The following is a 9,479-nucleotide window of genomic DNA, read 5'->3' on the forward strand; positions in this document are numbered from 1 at the left end:
GCCTTCCCTCTAGCCCGGCCCTTCGGAAGAAGTTTGGGGAAGCATCGTCACCACTGAAGGCATGTCGCGGTGCGGCAGAACTCGCGGGACGGGGAGACCAGAATACGAAGAATCGAGAGGGGTGCGGAGGGGTCGCGAAACAACTTCTCGGGATCGGCCGGTTCCCTCCTTACCCTTCCTTTGTTCCCTCCTGCTTTTCGTCTCCCGGTCAAAATTTGCGGTGGCTGCGTGGCCCAGTGGCTCGTTCACATTTCACATCGGCGCTTTGCCTAGTTGAAGTTAGGCTTAACTTTTTTGTAAAAACGTGCATCTTATGTCCCCGCGGAGTGTCAGCAGCAACATTTGAAGCTTCGGAAGCTGTGGTAAAAGCAAGATCAGTGGTCCGGATTTCAAGCATCTCGATGTGAGGACTCCTCCAGTGACGACTAACCGGGGTGCTTGGGATTTAATGTGAGTGAATGCGACGAATCTCGCAGGCAGCGTGATTTGGAATACGTGCGATGTGCTTCGACAATCGACTGAACTTGCCACGATCCCTGCGTGACTTCGGCAGGTATCGTGCGTGCATACTCTTCAAGATAGTGCAGCACCAGAGAGACGTACGCTTTTCGCCACAGGATATCCTTCCACCCCTTGCTGTGCGAATGCAACGGAACAAGGTTCACAAAGGCAAGCATTCCAGCTAAAGATTGACTTTCCATTTTAATTTTCTCACGTTCTCTCACGTTTTCCAGTGTAAAAAAATATTTGTTCACTTGTGTTTTAATGGCCCTAACTAATATAAGGAACGAATTTTCGAATGGTTATTGTCGATGCGCGTTTAATAAAAATTATTTGTTTGGTGTAACAGCAACATAAGAGGGCAGTAAAAGCCTCTCCACGACAAAAAGTGAAGCCGCGGTAGTGCCCAAGAACAGTGTTGTAAAAAGAGGAAAATAAAATGGATAAGCACCGCAAACTGCTTTTTTTTTGGACTGTGATCAGGCATGTGCAGTCTGCGTAACATCAAACTTTTGTATTGCATGCATGAATGTACCACTAGTTGCATTGCTTAAATGCCTTTTGGTTCAGCTTTCTGAAACCAGTTATTCACTGAAAACAATTTCAAGCTTGTACCAGAAAGGCAAGAATGACCCCAAATGCTTATGTTTGTTTGTCATATTTTTATGGAAATTGTTATTGAAATTTTGAAATTGAAATTGAATGAAATTTTATTGAAATCATGCATACTTCAGGTACTTAATAGAAAAAACATCACGGGAAGTAAATTTCTTATGCCAAACAAGTTGAAATTGGAGACATGACAGGATTTACTACGAAAACAGACATGACAGGATTTACTACAGACTACAAAACAGGATTTACTACAGACTACAGGGCAGGATTTACTACAGACTACAGGACAGGATTTACGACAGACTACAGGACAGGATTAACCACAGACTACAGGACAGGATTTACTACAGAATACAGGACAGGATTTACTACAGACTACAGGACAGGATTTACTACAGACTACAGGATAGGGTTTACTACAGACTACAGGATGTCCCATTCCCTCACAGGATCATTCTGTCGTATTTTTCTGTTGTGTTTTTCGACTGGGTTGTGGGTGTCATTGAAAGCTTTGCTTTCCAACCATCTTCAGTGGGTAGATTGGAGCCAATTTTTTTTTCTTATCTTTCTGTTTTCGCATAAAGCTTTGACACGTGCGGCGTTGCTTGCCATCGGTGTAAATGTGTGCCCAGTCGAAAAGCACAACAGAAAAATACGACAGAATGATCCTGTGAGGGAATGGGACATTCTGTAGTCTGTAGTAAATCCTGTCCTGTAGTCTGTAGTGAACCCTGTCCTGAAGTCTGTAGTAAATCCTGTCCTGTAGTCTGTAGTAAATCCTGTCCTGTAGTTTGGCGTAAATCCTGTCATGTAGTCTGTAGTAAATCCTGTTCTGTAGTCTGTAGTAAATCCTGTAATGTCTGTTTTCGTAGTAAATCCTGTCATGTCTCGAATTTCAACTTGTTTTGCATAAGAAATTTACTTCCCGTGATGTTTTTTTCTATTAAGTACCTGAAGTATGCAGGTTATGCATAGCAATTTCAATAAAAATATTACCAACAAACATACGCATTTGGGGGAATTCTTGCCTTTCTGGAACAAGCTTAAAATTGTTTTCAGTTAATAACTGATTTCAGAAAGCTGTACCAAAAGGCAATGTAAGCAATGCAACAAGTGGTACATTCATGCATGCAATACAAAAGTTTGATGTTACGCAGATTCCACATGACTGATGCATGTACAGTCGCGGAAACTCGTGCACACGCGGAAACTCGTGGATCCGGCAGCCGCTGGAACGCAACGCTAGAACACGCCGTAGACCACGCGGTCTCCAGCGAATAGCGTGGCCGATGCTCGCGCTAGGCCTTTTTTCTTTAATAGCCGTGTAATTACAAACCCGCGTAGCTGTTAACAAGGAATACAGACGTCCTTCCTTCAGGGACACCTAAGTAGCGCTACAAAATTTAGCTAGACTCATTTGGGCACTTTTCAGCTGATTTGGCAGTGCTTCTGAAGCAGGGCCAAATCGCGTCCCATCATCGCGTTCCGTCAATGACGCTCAATCTGTTCATGAAAGCAAATTTATTCTCCCGGATAGAAAAAAAAAACTATTAAACGAGCATGCACAATACCCGTTCGAAAATTCGTTCTTTATATTTGTTAGGACCATTAAAACACAAGCAAACAAATATTTCTTGAACCTGATTTATTTAAACAGCAAAACGCGAGAGAACGTGAGAGAATTAAAATGGAAAGTCAATCTTTAGCTGGAATGCTTGCCTTGGTGAACCTTGATTCGTTGACAATGCTTTCGCACAGCAAAACGTGGAAGGGTATCCTGTGGCGAAAAGCGCACGTCTCTGTGGTGCTGCACTATCTCGAAGATGCACGCACGATACCTGCCGAATTCACGCAGGGGTCATTGCAAGTTCAGTCGATTGTCGAAGCACATCGCACGTATTCGAAATCACACTGCCTGCGAAATTCGTCGTATTCACTCGCATCAATGTGCCAATAATCCCAAGCACCACGGTTAGTCGTCGCTAGAGGAGTCCTCACTTCGAGATGCTTGAAATCCGGACCACTGATCTTGCTTTTACCACAGCCATAGAGAAATAAAAAAATTAGAAGAGTGGACACACGGGCTTATCGCGGCCGAGTGGCGTGACTCGTGCGCCGTCCGGCAGTCGGCGCAAGTGGTAAAAAACTATATATTTAAAATTAAGCTAACACACAATATTATACTTTTAAAATTTTGTTACACATTAGACTACACATTTTTATTTGTGTAACAAGTTGAATGGCTGTCAATGTAAATTTTTGTGGCTTCTTTGCGCCAAGCCTGGCCAAGCCGCAAGCGCAAGCCGCCATTTGGCTCTTTCGGCAGCGTTTGCACGTGCGTTTCTGCAGCCTCGTGCTAACCTGTGTTGTTGAGAAGGAAACGCTTAGCGCTTTATTTGCGACATCGGTTTTGCATCCTGAACGAAAGGTGAGACTTTCTTTTTTAAAGTGCTGGTGTGGCGTATCATATTTACGTTTCCTTGTACTGCAAACGCTGCGAGCACTGCGTAACCTCAGGGAATCAGGCAAAGCTAGTGCTGCGTCTTTAAGATAAGCGCTTTGGAAACGCCCCGGAAAGGCGTAAGACACCATTTTTTAGCTGGACGTAATGGTATTTTAGGCTGGTTGTGCCGTTTTATCTAGCGCTGAGGGATGCCAGCGGTACGCGCCCGTCGTCGCACGTAGCGTTTACGTCCCGCAAACGACGGCTGTGAGTTACGGAAGTGGCCGGCCGGCCGGCGGTCCGTAGGCGAAGCAGGCGTTGTGCGCTGTCGCTGCACTGAATTACGTGAGCCGCATGCTGCGTTGTATTATACTAGCTAGCCATTGCTAGCTTGGCCAACTGTTACTGCTATTATGGCCGTGATGCGCTGCAAAGCCGTCCGGGCTAACGTACACGGTGAAGTAGCCGTATCTGCATTAATTTGACTTATCTGGGCATAACCAGCAGCCCTACACTCATCGTAAGTTTTACACATGGGTGCATACCAAGCTGCCTGCGTACAAAGCGAACCCGCTCGCCGACGCAGATAACGCGCGCTCGTCGCTTCGCTTTGGCGCGCCAGGTACAGTGCTGAGCTCGCTAAGGGTGAACACGGGAGCGCGTGGCCTCCGGTACTATCAGAGCAGCCTAGCGTGCCCAGCGCGAACCATCACGCATGCGCTGTGCGTGCCGAGCGAGACTATGCTTTCAGCGCGCGCATTGCGTCATCGGAGCGCCTGCGCGTCGTCTGCTATGTTTATCGCGCGTGTAGCGGTGAAGCCATCAGCCACTGCATGAATGATTGGAAACTAGAATCCACATTAAAATGTTTTCGTGTGAGCGGTAATTCGTTCTTTAGCTCCAATACAATGGTTTTGGCACAGCAGCGTAGCTCGCCCACTTGTTTCAAACAGACTCAATCAAAAGATCACGCAGGTTTTAACAGCACTTTATTTTTGCAAGTGCTTACAAAAACCATTTAAATACATAAAAACACGCAATTCAAGTCTTCGAATTCCTGCATGCAGGTTTAGGACACAGAACGGCATTGTTCTCAGTATCGGGTCATCTCCCCATCCCCGTCAATGACTGCTTCTATGCGAGACGGCAAGGACTGGTAGAGGGCCGAAACAAAAGCCTGATCACCCCTAAGTTGCTCCCACTCATCACTAATTGCGGTCCACAACTGGTCTGCAGTGGCCGGATGAATTGGCCTGCGCACCATGGCAGCTTTCAGACGACCCCACACATTTTCGATTATGTTAAGGTCCGCACCTTTTGGACACCATGCCATCAGCGGTATTTGTTGCTGTGCCAAGTAATCCTTTACCGCTCTGGAAGAATGAACCGGTGAAAGGTCCTGCTGAAACTGGTAATTGCCATCGGGGAACATGCGTAGGGCATAAGGTGTCAGAACACCGCCGAGGATGTTGCAGTACTGCACGGAAGTCATTGTTCCTGTAATACGGCAGAGCGGACCAAGGCCATGTCGTGACAGCGCGCCCCATACGCTGACGCTTGCTCTGCCGCTGGCCGAGACACGTTGCACGTTGTCTGGATGATTACTGCATGATAAAAATATAATAATGTGAACACCTTTTGAACTACAATGAATGCATAAGTAAATATTTCTTACCGAAATCCTTGGAGTCGCCAAACGCGCACACTTTGGTCCAGTCGAGTGCAGAACGTGGACTCGTCGGAAAAAATCACTCTGCCCCAGTCTTCTGTTCTCCAGGAGGCATGCTGTGTTGCGAAGTGCAGCCTGGCGTTTTTGTTCGAAGTAGTGAGCAGTGGCTTCTGCGATGCAATACGACTGCGTAGTCCTGCGCTTCTGAGCCGACGGCGAACAGTACTGTCGGAAACATCCAGGTCCAACGTATTCCGGATGGCTCTCGCTGATTGAAAAGGGTTCTGCACTACTGAGGCGATGATGCAGGCATCTTCGTCCTCTGTAGTTACTCGAGGCGGAGGCGGCCTGGGGGCATCGCGGACGCGACCTTCGTACTTGAAGGCTTGTATTATTCGGTTCACAGTTTTTAAAGGCCTTCCTACTAAAGAACCAATGTACCGTTGCGGATGCCCGCTCTGTGCGAGCCGGATAATCTCGCGTCGTTGGTCCTCCGGTACTCGTGCCATGACGATCTGCAGCAGACTGGCACGCTGTGCTAAGACGGCTCAGCTTTATTACTGCCCCTTCCGATGGGCATGCTGGGAACCCGTAATCTGTAGATAAAATTATATGCCAACAAGCGCAACACGCATGTGACAGACTTCCAGTTGTTACACGCCTGGAATCACCTTGCTTATTGCCAGTGAAACCGAAGGAGCACATGTGCGCAGTGTTTGTCAGGAATAAATTGATCACTCGAAGGTGGCGCAGGCGCTACGACCTTCATTCAATATACTGGAGAAAACTATCATCCTTTACATTTTTATGTTTGGGCGTTTTCATGCAAGAATCCAGGAATCGCGGATCAAACCAAGGTACCATTAGCAGACGAGACGCAACATAGCAGACGACGAGCAGACGCTCCGATGACGCGATGCGCGCGCTGAAAGCAAAATATCGCTCGGCGCGCACAGCGCATGCGTGGTGGTTCGCGCTGGACACGCTAGGCTGCTCTGATAGTACCGGAGGCCACGCGCTCCCGCGTTCACCCTTAGCGAGCTCACCACTGTACGGTAAAAACACGTCTTTCGTCGGCAGATAACAGCTTTGCTCGAGGCGGGGTGAGTGCGCAGTGCATTGAAACCTTCAAATTTGGTCTTCGTTCTACATCGTATATCAATTCCGGTATCGCAGGCATTGCATACAACTGTTCCACACTTGCCGTTTTTTCAAGCGTTTGCTCTCTTTTCTCTGGTCATATTTTGGCTAGTTTCATTAAACACGTATTGCGCAGACTGCACCTATTCAGTCGGAACTGTGTATTTCTTGTCATATCTTTTTAAGGCATGGCCTTTGGCGGTCAGTAGTACTCAGTACGACGCTCACTGCTGCTTGCCATGGTGCCCCCACAGTGCCCAAATATACTTTCGCCCGGTGCCCGTTCTCGGGATGCGCTTCTTTCGCGAGCCCGTGGGGCAACAGGTTTGTTTAACGTTGAGCTCGCTCTCACTCTTCGTCCTGATTTTACAAAAAAAAGACAAAGGGATTCAGGCTATGTGAGCAGCGTTATCATTCTTGTTAACCCAAACAATAGGTGAATTGCATTAAGAATGTGCCTAACCAGTGTTGCGAAATTACAAAGACCCATATTTTAAGTGTTGCTAATAGCTTGACCGCATGATTGCTGAATAGAATAAGAGAACTTGTGTTTTAAATAGGTGGCATGCACTGGAGGCAATACTTGAATACTAGTTGCAGTGAAATTTACAGACTATTCGCATATCATCTGTCATTGCAAGCAGTTTGTGTACTATATCACCTATCACCTGTGCAGGTCTACAGGTGCCCTCAAGACAGAGCCAACCAGCCAGCTGCATTCGTCATACCAAACATGGTGCAAGCACTTCATGAATCGTGCCCTCACAGGACTCACAAAAGTGGCCGTGCCAACTGTTCTCCCAGAGTTATTCAGTTGTATTGAGGACTGCCTGCAATGCTTCTTGCTACCTTAGTGATGCTTCTGATGGATACCGCAAATGTATTCCATCTATTGAACCTTGCCATTAGCACCTAAAATCTAACTCAATAAGGCGTGACCACTGAAAAGACTATCGTTGACTCAAGGAACAAACGGTTTTTTATCACTGACATGCCTCATATCATTAAAACCACTAACAACAGCGTATAGTCTCCAAACTCCACTCGCAAGTTATTGTTGCTGCTAGTTGCAATATTGTGAAAACAGTACATTCACAAAAACCCTTTTACATTATGAAGACTGCCAGGGTAAGAGGTCATTCTAAATGTCGTTTGTCACCATACGTGCTGCCTGTTGTCGGACTGGCCTAGATGAAGAGAACCATGTTGGGACCTACGTTGTCAAATGCTTATGGGATTCTGTAATGTGCCACCATTGTCTCATACACGAGAAGCATATACTGCTTCCCTGTTTCTTATATTAGACTGTTCGTATTGACAGCGGAAGGCATGAATTTGTGTGCCTTAATCGAGCCTGGAACCTGTCGGTTGACTACGTGCACGTACCTAAAATATCCCTGCCTGGCCCTTTGCCTTTACTGGGAAGGCAACGCTTTCGGAAGGTAACCCTGCTTCTTGGGGAAATGCACCCTTGCAAGGAACCAATAGGAAGTTGATTTTTTTCCTCTTAACCTTTTGCGTGTGCATCTCCACATAAATGGGATTTCTGTTCAATTACTGCTACTGATTTGAAGTTGCCCCGAGGCAATAGATCTCATTAGCGTTCATTAAATAAGCGAGGCCATCAAAGCCAAAGTTTTTCCCTTCTTTCACATCCTAACTGGAGAAATTGCCAGACTAAGAAAATTATCTGCGGAGATAGTGGTTGTAAACAGTTGCAAGTATCCCAGTGTCTAGATTATGTTATGGTTGATATTTTAGTATGAATGCAACAGCGCGCAGCGTCTGAGGGTGTCGTATATACAAGTAAATCTGTGGATGGCTGAGTTTCTGGGTTTTCTGCATTTTCAATTACCGTGGGGAAAAAATCCTTTGTGTGGTTGTGATACCTTTACTTGTGCATTTTTTTTTTCATTCCTGGAAACGTATTTTCCTCTCGCTACTGTGTATTGTCTCTGTTGTGTATTACTGTTTATTATTATATGTGTGTTGCAAAGAATGATGACAATTTGAACTTGTTCCGTTTAGTGCCATTCAATAAATATTTCTTCATTTATGGTGTGTCTCTTTTATCTGGCTCGGCAACATGTGAACACGCGACAGAATTCTTAATCAAGTGTGAGTGGTACTGTAAATTGCAATTTCACGTTTTCAGAAAAAGGTTTTCTTTTTGTAAAAGCATACGGGCACTAAGCCCGAGAATGATATATTCAAATAAACACTAATTATTGCATGAATGCGTCCGAATACCGTACCGATGCCCGTCGCTGTGAGCAGCGCTTTCCAGTCCTTCAAACTACCCGCCAAAATCGGGTCCGCGAAACCGAAACCGAAAGTGAACGTATGAAAGTATGGTTAGTAGTTTGGCTCTCCGTCCGCTCGGTGCGCTACACTACAGTACAGTCATTCGGCCGCAGGGCTCTATGGGAGTGTCCACTCTTACCAGTATTTCTTTCTCTATGCCACAGCTTCCGAAGCTTCAAATGTTGCTGCTGATACTTCGCGGAGACATAAGATGCACGTTTTTTCAAAAAGTTACGCGTAACTTCCGCTAGGCAAAGCACTGATGTTAAATGTGAACGACCCACTCGGCCACGCAGCCACCGCCAAATTTGACAGAAAGACGATAAGCAGGAGGGACCAAAAGAAGGGTAAGGAGGGAACTTGTTAACGCGACCCCACCGTACCCTTCCCATTTCTTCGTATTGTGGTCGCCCCACCCTGCGAGTGCTGTCGCGCGACATGCCTTCAGGGGTGACGATGCTTCCGTGAACTTCTTCCGAAGGGCCGGGCTAGAGCGAAGGCGTGCGTTTTCTTTCTTTCTATATTTATTTTTTTAACACATCTTGGTAATGCAACCGGTTCTCTGGCGCCGTTTCTTTTTTTTTCGCACTTGTAGCGGCAACTATTTAGGCTTGATTGTTCACATGGTTCGCGTTAAAATAAACAAATTGCTCGCAAAAAAAAATAAAACAACCGCACGCAGATTGAAACAATGGTGCTCTCAAGGACACCTCGTAATACATGTCAGAACATGCACTGCAATTATTACACCACGTCTTCAAAAAGCACGTCTTGCTTGTCCTTTATGCGTCCGTTTTGCCGACGGGC

The 9,479-nt window shown here is 46.2% G+C and overlaps 1 long non-coding RNA gene across 1 annotated transcript; it reads left to right on the forward strand.

Moving 5' to 3' along the window:
- Positions 1–3,166: 3,166 nt before the first annotated feature.
- LOC144168837 (uncharacterized) lies at positions 3,167–8,425 on the forward strand. Its single transcript, XR_013322256.1, has 2 exons — positions 3,167–3,544; positions 7,045–8,425. It is a non-coding gene; the product is annotated as an uncharacterized LOC144168837 (long non-coding RNA).
- Positions 8,426–9,479: the final 1,054 nt, after the last annotated feature.

Source organism: Haemaphysalis longicornis, unplaced genomic scaffold, assembly GCF_048455015.1.
Source record: "Haemaphysalis longicornis isolate Haplotype H1 unplaced genomic scaffold, Haemaphysalis longicornis Haplotype H1 scaffold_2, whole genome shotgun sequence".
Lineage (NCBI taxonomy): Eukaryota > Metazoa > Arthropoda > Arachnida > Ixodida > Ixodidae > Haemaphysalis > Haemaphysalis longicornis.